Source organism: Vespula vulgaris, chromosome 23 (genome assembly GCF_905475345.1).
Source record: "Vespula vulgaris chromosome 23, iyVesVulg1.1, whole genome shotgun sequence".
In the NCBI taxonomy this organism is placed as follows: domain Eukaryota; kingdom Metazoa; phylum Arthropoda; class Insecta; order Hymenoptera; family Vespidae; genus Vespula; species Vespula vulgaris.
In genome coordinates this window covers 70207-83465 of record NC_066608.1, presented here as the reverse complement: position 1 = coordinate 83465, position 13259 = coordinate 70207, and the positions used below count along the sequence as shown (strand labels likewise).

Sequence of the window (13259 nt, the reverse complement as noted above, 5' to 3'; positions counted from 1 at the left end):
CCATCTCGGCTAATCCTGCCCAACCCGCGATGCTACCGACACTCGATCAATTTTCTCCTACTCTTTGCTCGAGTTCTTTAAAAACGGATTACATCGCAACCCATCGATATCGCTTCGATAAAATAATTTCAAAGAAACTCGCTCGTAAATACTACTCGCTCGAGCACGAAATTCGATCTTTATAAATGACGGAGAATGGCAGGATGAAGGAAGACAACAAACGTTCCTCTCTCTCTCTCTCTCTCTCTCTCTCGTATCTCGTATCGGGCTTCTCTACAAGATATTACACCTTCCAAGTAGAAACTCGGATCCCAGCGACTATAATTAATTGGAGGTCTCGCACGGCGTATAAACGAAACCCTTATTCCGACGGCGCTTTCGCCCAGACAAATTCTCGATTAGTTTCGAGGAAAATTTGCTCGACGCGATCGGCCGGCCAGCTTCGTTCGACGTTAATGAGCGTTTTCTGCTGTCGTCACGCGCGAGTCTCTTCGTTAAAACGCTACCCAAAGCTTTGGCTTTGACTTTGGCGGCAACCATAGCGACCGAGATTTCACTTTTGATTAAGACAAATCGCTATAACGAGACGTCGGATATTTCTACGGTCCGGAATCGTCGAGTTGAACGACGAGCGAACCTTTTAACTCTAGGCTCTGCCACTAACGCAACGGGCATTCTAGAACGACCGGATCTTAAAGCGATCTCGAATGCCTCGATCTCTCTCTCTCTCTCTCTCTCTCTCTCTTTATTTTTATCTTTTTATCGCGCGTACGAGCGCAATTTCGTTCTCTTCGATCGCGTAATAAAGACGATTCTCCGGGAGCTATTATTGCTCGCGAATGCAGCCGAACAAAGCGGAAATTTCCCGTCAAGCTTTATGAAAATTTTTCAAATTTTTGCTTCGCACAGAATCAGCCTCGTTTCATTTATCTACGCACTCGTGCTTAGAGATTTAGTAAAATTTCCACAAAGAGGTAAACGATTTTATCGGAGGTAACCTAAAAACAAATATGTAAGTAACGATATAAAGAGAGCTCGCTTTGCCCGCTATCGCGAGTTCCAATCGTTGATCCTAACGCGCGTTCGACGACAATGGAGGCTTTCGGTAGGACGGTTTCGAAAGGCAAAAAAGGAAAAAAAAGAAAAAAAAGAAAAAGAGGAAAAAAGAAAAAATTGAAAAAAAAAAAAGAGGAAAGAACGGGACGAGATCGTTCGACGGGATATCGAGAGACACGCCGACACATTTTACCGTGACACAGGTGGCGGCGCATGGTCGACGACGATACGCAACGCCGTTGGAATAACAAGATTATACCAGTACCTCGAACGCTTCCGAGAGTCAATTTCTCCTCTCGTATTTGCACTGGGAATTCTTCCCTTCGCAATGACGTCCTTTGCTTTACATCTTGCGAGCTCCTACATATGTACTTACTTACTCACTCGCTATATATCTACGCATCCTGGTCCGTCGGCGCATCTCATTTTAATTACATTATTTCCTTTTCCCCGCAAACCTTTCCCTCCCCCTCCTCATCTCTCTCTCTCTCCTCGAACGTTGGAAATCCTTGGAATTTATTTTCCTTCCGCGAACGTTCCCGAGAAAAGTCGTAAATAATAGAAATAAATTTCCTCGCTCTTCAATTATTTTATATGAATTTTTCTCGAGCTCGTAATAACATATACGTCTATATAGATACGAATTAGACGAAGAAGAAAAAGAAAAAAATGTAGCTACGCAATAATGAGCTTCGAGAGCGAGGACGGAGTTGCGTATCGATTGCTCGTTATCGCTCATATTTTTAGACGGGTACACCCACGACGAAATCTTTTACGAGCGTGCTGCTAAAAGAGAAAGGTAGAACAGGAAAGAATTTAAGATCGTAAAAGTGGAAGAGCCAACAGCCTCGGGTCACGCTGTCGCTGATTAAACGTACAAGTTAGATGGGAGGTAGAGCAGTAAACCGAGGAGAAAGGAGGAGCCGAAGCGGTAGTTTTCCATCTATAAAATTGTTAGAGCACTTTGGAAAATGAAGTCCCTCAAAGCTTTATCTTCTCTTTCGGAGTTTGGAGCGAAAGCTTCCGAAACGACGCTCGAAACGTTTGTTGTCAAATTGCGAAGAGAACGGAAGGAAGGAAGGAGAAACCGTTCGTTCTCTCTCTCTCTCTCTCTCTCTCTCTGTCTCCCGTACACAAAGGACGAAAGAAGAACGATGCGTGCCAAGCGATTCATGCTCGCCGGAAGAAAACAAACACTCGTTAACGAGACGCATCAGGGCAGATTGAAGAGATTTCCTGCCGCGGTTTGGCTCGATTATTTTTCTCTCGTCCGCACCACAGGCGCAACCTGACGGCGACGCGGACGACGACGACGCCGGCAAAGACCAGGGCCGGACCGGACCAGAGGTTAATTTATCGAATTAAACGTCCCACAATTGCGTTACAAGTCCGAGTCGTAGGGAGTTTTTGCGAGCGTCGTGGTTCGTCGTTGGGAGGGATGGTGCGCGCACGTCGGCGCGTTGATCAATCTCCTCTTCTTCTTTCTCTTCGTCGGCAGGATACGAGAGATCGTGGGCGGAGTCGAGTTCGAGGAAAGTCGATCAAATTCGGGCCGATTTGGACGATTCCTCTCGATTTCGATTTTCGTACGAGTACGTAGATATTTTTGTCGGAGCCAAAAAAAAAAAAACAAAAAAAGCACAACTCGATCGTATCGATAGTCGTGCCGAAGCATTCGTAAACGTCGACGCTCGTTCATCGTTGATCGTAAAATTGCCAGAACTATGATCTCGACTCGGTGTAATTAGCAAAGTTTCACCGAACCGAGGTCTGATCTCGCAGCGTTTAGAAAATTACTTATCCGTTGGATTAAGCCGAGCGAAGCGTCGCAAGAAATTAATGGAAGACAAGGATATCGTGTTTAATTAGCGTACGCTAACCTATTGTTCCACCGATCCGTGTCTAATTTGCTGCCGGTGTATTCGCTCGGCTAGAGATCGAAATAACTAAACGGTGTCAAGATCCTCTCCTGTCTCGGGCCGAACGTGCGATCATCTTTATATTATTAATAGAACTATTTCGTGCTAATTCATTAAGACGTCCCTGCTACCGTAATCTCGACGCGACTCGCCAATTACTCGACTATTGGACACGGTACGAGATACCTACGAGGGATTCAACGGAACGCGGATTTTCCCTTTTGCTCTTCTCGCTAATTAACTTTATTTTATAACGGGATCTCGAAGGAAAACTAACGGCTAACTCGTTACAACGGAAACGGAAATTCTACAAATGCAGAATTATTTAACAGGATCCTCCAAAAGTGTTGCGTCTACGCGGAGTAGAGTAAAGTGGGAACGAAAAGTTTGACTCTCCGGCAAGCGAGAGAGCGGATGATCGTAGGCATAGGAGAGCTCGTACGCGCGAGCTCGTTTCGTCGTGGTAAATAAACTAACTCTCTCTCAGCCCCTCTCCTTCTTCCCTCTGCTCCTTTTCTACTTCATCGAAGGCCATTAGATCGGACATAAAACCGATAGAAAACGATGCCCATCGCCGGGCGCGTACCCTACCGACAAAATGCATTATCGAGCGGAGCGAGTAGCTCCAAGGCGGATTGTTCCCTCGCTTGTGGTAACAGTATTTACGGAACACTTAAATGGTATCCTGTCTCGGGGACCGCTCCTCCTCCTCCTCCTTCTCCCCATCTTCATCCTCCTCTAGCGGTCTGTACGCACGGCAGGCCACACTGCAAGCGATACTATGCACACACAATCGTAAAGTATGCGCTATTATTACGTTCGCGATAGCGCGCGTATAGACATCGCGTTTTACGCGAGGGTGAAAACGATTCGAGTCGAAGAAAAGAGAAAAAGTTTCCTCGCCCAGGAAGAAGTTTCGACGTCGTTCTCGAGAACGCGAGAGCGAGAGAGAAACGAGATACCTCGGTTACGTCTCAGCGATATCCTCTTCCCAACGCGTTCATCGCGCGCGTCTACGAACGAAACTTTCGAGCTTTCCGAGACACCTTTGAACTACAAAGTAAACGTATCCAATTCTCGATAAAATACTAGACGAAACTCGAATCGAGTTCATCGCGCAATATAGTTCGCCGTGTTCGCTGATATCGATTTATTAAATAATCCGACGTACACGTGTACCCTTGCGAGCGAAGTAAACGTATCGGTCTTATCGATCGATAAATCTCTAATTCACAATTAGCACGAACGTGGAGCAAGGTACCGTGCAGTGGACGTTATCGCCTCGGTTGCGTGAAATATCGCGATCGTTGGCTCGCACCGATAGTTTCGATCCCATCGACGAAATCTGGTCTTTTCGAAACTTTAAAGGTGCTCGCGTGTAAGTTGGCGTGTCTGACTTTGGCTAGGACCAACGTTCGTAATATACTCATGGTTTCGACACCTTCGCGCGATCGCTACGTACGTATAAGCGAAGATAAGAAATATCGTGCGTATGTCGTGCGCGCATATACACGCGCGAGGTCGTTCGTCCCGGCCACTTTCCTTTTTCTATATAATTCACGCGATACCTGTTCTTGAAAGAGGGAAAACGCATGCAAAATGTCGAGCCGCCGAGCGATAAAGTACAGGCTCGAAACGCAGCGATTTCTGAAAGAGTCGAACGACACAAAAAAACAGAGAGAAAGAAGAAAGAAAAAAGCAGGTAATATCGTATCGACGAGAAAAGAAACTCGCGAAGCGAGATTCGGCAGAGAGGTTACGAACGATGTTGGACACGCCTTAATTACCTCTCCCATCGACGAACTTTCAACCCTTGCGTCCGTACGTAGCGCGGGTCGCGGAGAAATAACGACCGTAACGTTTATTCGGACTTTTCGCTTTCTCGTAGTCGAGCGATAATACGTACGCGACGCCTTTTTTGCGCGACAACGCGAGAGCACGTACCTACGAACCTACGACGTACTTACGTTCTTCGGAGAGAGACTTCTTGGAGAGTCGAAAACTCCTTCGCTGCCTGACTCGTTTCGATTTTATAAATCAGCGACGAAGCGTCAACGCGGACTAAATTCTTCCGTGGATGACGACTCGAGTGTCGCTCGCTTTTTCACTCATACGTTTTTTTTTACGCCGACGAAAATGCTTCGACGACATCGGCTGCGTACGTGACTCCGGAGCAAAGAACAGTTTCTTCTTTATCCAGTGGATCGCTTTCGGCGAATCCCTCGATGCGTACTCACGCTCCTTTTATTACGGATAATTTTACAATCGTATATCAACGGTGCGTAACGCTAGAGCGTCGATAACGTCGAACGCAGAATGATTTTTGCTTAATCTATCAAAATGCGCAACGAAGGAAAGCTTAAACCGTGACGCACGACGCTTACCGTTCGATATTCCTATCTCCACTGGCCAATTTGCGTTTGTTCCTCGAGCGTTTTGTTGTCGTCGCGCGATAACGTATAGAGGAAAAAAGAAAACACGTGACGTTTTCATTCGCCGAAAGACAAAGCCACGCGAAACTACGACCGACCTCTTCCGAGAAGGACGCTCTCTCGTCCTTCGCAAGGTTATTACCTATCTTCTCTCGAAGGACGGGCGCGCGTGCGTGCGTTCGTAAATACCTCTCCTTCGATGTTTTTAACTTTTCCTTTGTTCGAATCAACGTCGAGTCGACGACACGATACGCAATTCGAACGACGATCGAGAAAAGCTCGATATCGTCGTATCGATAACGTCGTACGCTCGCTCCCGGGCGTTACGATCGTTATCGTTCTCTCGAGGGCCGAACGAAGAGGAAGAGGAAAGGTGGCTAATCGTAGCCAGCAGTTTTTGTCTTCGAAACTCTTTGACCGGTCGTTCGGTCGTGTCGCAAGCGGCTTACGTAACCGTTTCACTCGACGAGCGAATGCACTGGAAGATTACGGCCGATAAACGCGTTACATTCACGAGGCCGACCACGACGGCTTTTATGAATGAACGCTTATACGCGTCGGTCGTGCGCTCACGCGGCCGCGACAAGAGCGCGAAACGAGACGCTACGCGCCCGAGATAGAAGGCGCGACGAGGATCGCGATCGATCGTGATCGAAGGATGAAAGATACATATCTCGATAGATATCGATCTTCTTTTCGACGGAACATCCGTTTTACCAATTATTTTTTCAACGCGATAGACGCGATCGTCCTTGCGCATTTCTTTGAGCCGCTACTTGGGAGAACATCGTCGAACGATAACGAGAGAGGCCGAGTCCGCCAATTACTGGCTGGCTCGCTCGTTAAAGCGAAAATAATCCGTCGCCGCGATATAACGGAGGTGGCCTATATAGACGCATAAAATAATATCGTGGAATATCGTATCCTAGGAAACGGAATACGAAAGCCTAGTGCCCCTAGACTTTCGAGATAGATACGATTTAAGCCGTGCTCGCCGTGACGCTCGCGACGCAACAATAGCTTTTGCAAGCAAGCGTACGGTCGTCTTTGGAAAAGGTTCCTTTTCGAGAGCGCTACAATGGCTGCGAGACATCGATCGACACGTATACGTGGCCTTCTTCGATCGGACGATGACAACGGAGGGGTCCCTTCGACTCGTCGGACTCGATAAAGTCGACCGGCGAGAAACGGAAAGATCTTTTTCGGAGACGAACCGTTTCGGTTCACGACGATACGTGATCGACTCGTCGAGTCGTGGATGTGAAATTGATTTTGAAAATCGAGGAAGAGCGAAACCGTGAACGGACCGTGGAAATTGCGATCCATCGGCATTTCATTAGGCGTAAACCCTGCGGTCGACTCGAAACCGTACACCCTCACCTTTGACATATTCCGAATAGTACCGTACGCTCGGCGCGTCGGCGGTGTCGGTCGTCCGCCGACGTCGACGTTGAAGGGTGACATTCGAATCGATCTGACGTCCGGCGGCCTCGGTAGTTCTTCCTCGGTCAAAAATCTTTTCCCGTCTAATCGCGAATACTCGTCGAGCCGTGCATTCGGCCGTCGCGACGTTCCCGATCGAAACGTTTACGCGTCGTTCAGATCGCGGGAGGAGGCGAGTCGGAATTATCTCTATCCTACTCATTGCCCTTTTATGCGGCCTATAACGCGTCTAACGCTACGATGCGAGATCGTCGCGTATGAATGGCAATAAGGTCGTGAGCAATTACGTATCCGCGGTACGAGACAGGCGTCTCTTACCGACTATATGCCTTACGTACATTACGTACGTACGAACTCTCGTATAAAGGCCCGTTAAAGGCTCGTTTTAAGAAATAACGACGGCGATAACGAACCCCTTTTTCCATCTCTAACGCGGACTAAACGACGATGGCTACAGGAAAGAAAGGAAAAAGGATTCTCCGCCGAGAGACGTCGGGCTCTACGATCGATAAATTCTTCGTATCGCTCGTCCGTTGTTTATGGAACTCCCTTTCTCTTTTGATCCACCGGGAGATACCTATCTCGAAACGCTATCTAAGAGCAACCATTCGACGAAAGAAACGAGCCATAGATAGAATTTCTTTCTCTCGTGCCATTTTACGATTAGAAGAGGGAGGAATTCGGCCAACTGCGAGACGATTCGAGGGCATTCGCGGCGCATCTCGAATCTCTTGTCTCAAAGCGAGAGAAGGTCGCAACGCAGCGGTCGTCCTTCACCGTCAACGTCGCGTAATCGTTACTTAAGACGAATCGGCGATCTCGATTTTCTCTCCTCTTCTCGCCTTTACCCTTTTTCGTTAATTCTTTTTATTCCGACTACGTCCATCCATAATTTTTCCATCGATTGCCCGGCATTAATACCCAGCGAGCTCGATCGAAGCTTTAGTTTGCCACGGTTTTAACCCTATGCTCGATATTCGCATATTCTCGTTGCATATTCTCGTCCCGTAAGAACGATATGCTAATACGCATCGCTGTATACGCAATACGTATACATTATCGCGTTAACCGATATTTCCCTACGCCGAAGAGAACATATTTACATACGTAAATACGTACGCACCTGTGCGCTTAACGTTTCGTGACTTTAGATAATTCACCCTATCCGACCTCCGGTCCATCGATAGATCGAACGAACGAGCGATTATTTATATCGTACTAATTCGTTCGTATCCGCTCGATCCGTCGATTCGAAACGCTTTGTCCGATCTGAAATAAATCATTTCGTTTCGAGCATTGTCCGAGAACGCGTTCTGCTACGTTTACGCGCGGACCCGTGCTCGTTCGTAATATTCGCGATGCGATATTCTACCCTGCTGCGTTCAACGTTTTTATCATCCCTTTAAATGATAAGTCTCTCGGTTGGATATCGACGTCGACATCTCCTCTTGCTACAACGTGCCTCTGCTGTTAACGAAAATTAACAGTAGCTCCCCGATTTACTGGTAACATCATCCCCGTTGACGTGTACGAAGAGCGATGCGACGCAAGATGTACGTACGTGTATACGTACAAATATACGTACATACGCGTATGTGTACGTATACGGCGCACAGAGATGTGCATGCCTACGATGTTGCAGACGCACGTACAGGTGGCCACGTATCGACGATCCACTCTCGGAAACTCGTCGCTCTTCGGTTCTTCGTTAATCGAAAATCCGTATCCGTTTTCCGTCGACAGGGAGCTGATATTTTATTTCGTAGCGTTAATCGCGTTTATCCGATCGAGGCCATTTTTTTCAGTTGGCGTTACCACGAATCGCGAGCAGACTCGTACGCGTGGACGTAGACGGTACCGACGTAGATGCGCGCAAAGTTCCGTCGTCGCGCTCGCAAAGCTCGTTCGACTTTGACGATTACCGAGTCAGTCTTTAGAAAGGATCGATTTGTTTCTATAATATGGGTCTCTAAAAGCGGCAACCTCCAAGTGGCGCGACCCGGCCAATCGACATTACTCGCGATCGAATGCACATCGTGCGAAACACGAAATATCGTGTGCATATCGTGCGATGTATCGAGCTAACGGCTGCTTAACTCGTAATTATATCGCATTCTATAAAAGCAATTAATCTTCCCTCGTTTCGCGAGTTAATCTTATCGGAGATTTAGGAGACGAACGGTTCGTTTTCTTATTTATTGCGTAGGCGTGTACTTACTTTTAATTTAAGACTTTAAGCTACCAATCAAAATGGTACTCCATCCTCCGTTCTATCCGCTATCGTTCTCATTCACGCACGTGCTCCTGCCGGTACAGCGTCGCAAACAGCGAGTATCGTCGCTCGTAGGTTCGTAGAATCGTACACGTAGCGCTCGTTTTCGCATACTCGACGTCGTTTATGGCGCAAAGTTAGATTAGCTGGTTATAGTCGGATACGCGCGGCGTTCGCCTAGTGCGCGATTTGCATTTTGGTCCACCCGGATTTCGTAACAATTAACGGGAAGCTCGCGATCGTCGGGAAACCGCACGTCGGAATAGCGAGCGCGCGAATCCACGGGTTCGACACTACGATCGGGTTTCTCGATATCGAACGTTGAAAAGATGCCGTCCGCTTTGAAAACGTATCGCGATATTTGTACGACCGACTGTATGCAAAGAAGGTTAAAGTCTTGTCGCGTAAAAGGTGTCGGAGAGAAGGGAAAGTTAACGCGTCGATAAGCCGCGTTCGTGCAGACGGTAGCAGAAACACGTCGTTCGATATTCCATCGAGTGCAACGCTTCGGTCCCTTGTACGACTGCAAAACGGAATATTAAGGAGCAACGGCTCCGTCTTATTGAGACACTTTAGAACGTGATCGGTCTATCGGCAGTCACGTCGATTCATTTCCGACTCCTTTGCAAACAATTATAAACCGATACGAATCGCGAAAGGTTTCTTCGAGCGACGTAAACCGATTTTTGCCCGGTCGATTCAAGTTTACGACTCTTAAGCGATAATCCATCGCTCGAGATACGGGTAATAAGAGATAATGGTTCGAAAAGAAGAAGAAGAAGAAAAAAGAGTAAGCGAAGTAAAGACGAAAGGATGACGGAAGTTGATAATTGTTCGTAAAGAGAAGCTCCGTGGATCTCGATGGAGGGACGCGCGAAGAAGTAGCTGCGCAAGCGGCAGCCATACACGCAACCATCTACTCCTCGCGAAGCACTTCCTTGTTTGCCGTGTTTCTGCAAGGATAGATACGTACTACGGCTATGTATACACGTAAGCCGACGGCACGTATGTGCGATGCGTATATAGACGGCGGGCGGACGTACGCACGCACGCACGCAACGCGTACGCGTGTGCGTAAGCGGAGCTTCGCCGTTCGTTAACGCGTGTGTGCGAACGTGAAACGAGAGGCATATAGTTTACGCCGTGCATCCAGTCGGGAAACGTGGCGCCAACAAAGAGGAACGAGCCGGCCCGTGGCTATAAATAGACATAAGCGCAAGATAATAATCGATACTCTGATGCCCACATAACGAATCGATTTATATACGATTTATATACGACTTATATACGACGCGCTGTGTACATATGTACCTTAATGCATGACCGTGCATTCGCCTTCTCTCTTTTTCTCTTTCGTGCGTGTGCACGCGGACGCACATGCACGCGCAGTGGCGCCAAGAGGACGAAAGCGGTAGAACGCGCAATAAATAAAAGGGGAAACGCGAGTTGATCGTCGCGTGCGCCTTATATCTCAATCGTTTCGTCATCTCCTTTCGATAATCGTTGCTGGAACGTTACGATTCGAGAATAACTTTTCGACCCGGACGATTAAAAAAGATACAAGAATTATTCCCGATTCGATAGTCCCGTTTTAAGCGCCAATATCATTAATATTTATTAGTCGAAGAACCAACGCGTAGAACCGTTCGCCGAGGGAGAGCGAGAGAGAGAGAGAGATCCTTCCTAGATTATCTTAATTACTTACTTGTTTACTGTCGCAGTATACACAGCTCGTTTGCATGGACGTATTCGAGTGCCGTTTCGAATGTTCGCCTTGCCTTGACGAATGTTTAACGCCATTAAGTCGACGAGCTCGAAGCTTTTATACTCGAGATTCTCGACTAATACGGTCGTAAATGGATCCTCCTGGTTATAAACGTAAATCGAAAAATTTAATTTTTAAATCGTTACGAATCAAGGAGCTTTCCGTTTCGTTTACGCGAAGCGCGGATAAAAGAATTATAATTCAGTACAAATATAGGGAAATTTCAAAACGTTTTCCCGTCCATTGTAATTCGAATCGTATATCGTAATATCAAAGATATCCGATAAGCGATCTCGTTACGATCGCGATAGCTTTCGCTCGTCATAAATCTCACCTGTATTTATATCGTACTCGCGATGCGGGAAGCGTCGAAAAATTTTCCAAACGATTTCCATTCTAGGACGGAACGGATACGTGGTTTAAACTTGGTACGTATTTCATAAAATCGCGTCGAATGTAGGAAGCGCAGAATTTAAAATAACCTACTCCGAAATTCAAATGATATGAGTTTTAACGCGAGAGAGCTCTATTTCCCGTTTAGTCGGCTGCGAAATCAATTTTACGTCGACTCGTCGAAATATTCGGCGAATTTTTGTCCTTACGTAATCCTCGCGGAAAGAACGTCGAGAAATGGCCAGATCGCAATTTTCCATTTCGTTACGATTCGCGATTCGACGCGACAGAGAAATTTTGTCTGGACTCTCGCGAGGAGGATTCGAAGAGGAACGATCTCGCGCGTTCGGAAGTTGCACGAACGGAATGCATTATCGAGCCGGCCGCGATTGCACCTATTCTAGCCGGGCGCATTGTGCTTGGGAACGCTACGTTTCATTATTCCTCGGAATCTCAAAGGAAGGATTTTTGCATATTACAATAAAAATCTAGTGAAACGGCAAGAGATAAGTCGGAGAAAGACGGATGTACCTACGTACGTAGACCGCACGCGAAAGAAACTTTACTACGGACGAAGGGAAGGATTTCTTCTTTCTTTCCTTTCCTTCTTTTTCTTTTTTTCTTTTTTCATCTCCAAATATTCCCCGCGTCCTTCCTATGAATATTAAAGAACGCAGTGGATAAAGGACGAATAAAATTTCCGACGTCCCGAGGATCGATCCTACAGAAAAATCCTCGACATTTTCGAAACTACGCCAGGCGTTAACTGCTCGTAAATCGATTAAATCGAACGATATCGGGATAGGAAACATCGAGTATCACATGTATTTTTATCCTCGCATAGAGCTCTTTGTTTGGCTCGGCACTTCCATTTACTCGGAGAAAAGGAAACGAAATGCTAGAGTACACGGAGATTGCGTGTGTGTGCGCGCGCGCGCGCGAGCGAGAAACACCATCGAAGAAGCTTCGCGTATAAATTCGACGGGAAACGTGGACGTGGTCCATTATGGGAGAAAGAACGCCATCGGATAAACGGCAAATCCGGACGCCGTGACGTAAGACAAAAGCTCTGGAGCGATTGGAAATCCGAAAAGAAAAAACGAATTGTTTCCTACGAGCGGCGATAGCGTTATCGAGACGGAGCATTGAAAAATAGCGAGAGCTAATAAAGTCTTCGAGTGCGTCAAAGAAAACGTTTAGTGAGAAGATTACGAAGGCGAAACTCGTTAAAGATTTTAAATGAGGATTCGAAACTCGGCGCGTACTCTCCTACGTCGGTCTAAAGATATTTTAAGTCGAAAAAGCAAAAAGGTAAACGTAGACGCGCGCTCTCTCTCTCTCTCTCTCTCTCTCTCGTGGCATCTCGAAGGCACGTGCAAAACGTTAGCATAAAGTAAGACGAACGGGGACAAGGAGGAAGACGAACGGAGGCAATAGTTGTCAACGCTGAAAACGCGAGGGGCAGCCGAGAAAGTCGAGCGACCGAGCGCGAGGCTATTTCTCGCGTACGAGACCTAAAATCCATGAAAGGTTAGAACCTTCACCTTGCCTTGGTTCGACCCTTGGTGAACGAGAGTAAACTCGAGCGCGAATTAATCACCGTAAAGCTCCTATTTCTTCGACGAGGAAATAAGATGTTGGATTCTTCCGCGATGTTAATACAACGTCGGACATTCTTTGAACGAGGAGGAATATTGAAACGCGGGATCGAACAAAGCTCCGAGTAGTGTTCGTTTATCGAGCCAAAGTAAAACAATCGAAACGGTGGTCTACTACGCTAGATATTCTTGTACCGCAAATAAACCTCTTTTGTTAATATTTCCGAGAAACGGAGGAACTTTATCCGAGGGAAAAATGGAAAAATGGAAAAGCGAACGAACGAAAAGGGCTCTTCGAATCGAATAATTCTTTCTCCGATTTCCCGAGTATTCGCCGTGATTCGAGTTTCCTGCGGCGGCAGCTCGTTTCCTACGTGGAAT

The 13259-nt window shown here is 47.0% G+C and overlaps 1 protein-coding gene across 1 annotated transcript in view; it reads right to left on the bottom strand.

Annotated features, from left to right (window-relative positions):
• The window catches only part of LOC127071812 (transcriptional adapter 2-alpha-like), a 46049-nt gene that overhangs the window by 7578 nt on the left and 25212 nt on the right, over positions 1–13259 (bottom strand). The gene's annotated exons all lie outside the window — the stretch shown is intronic.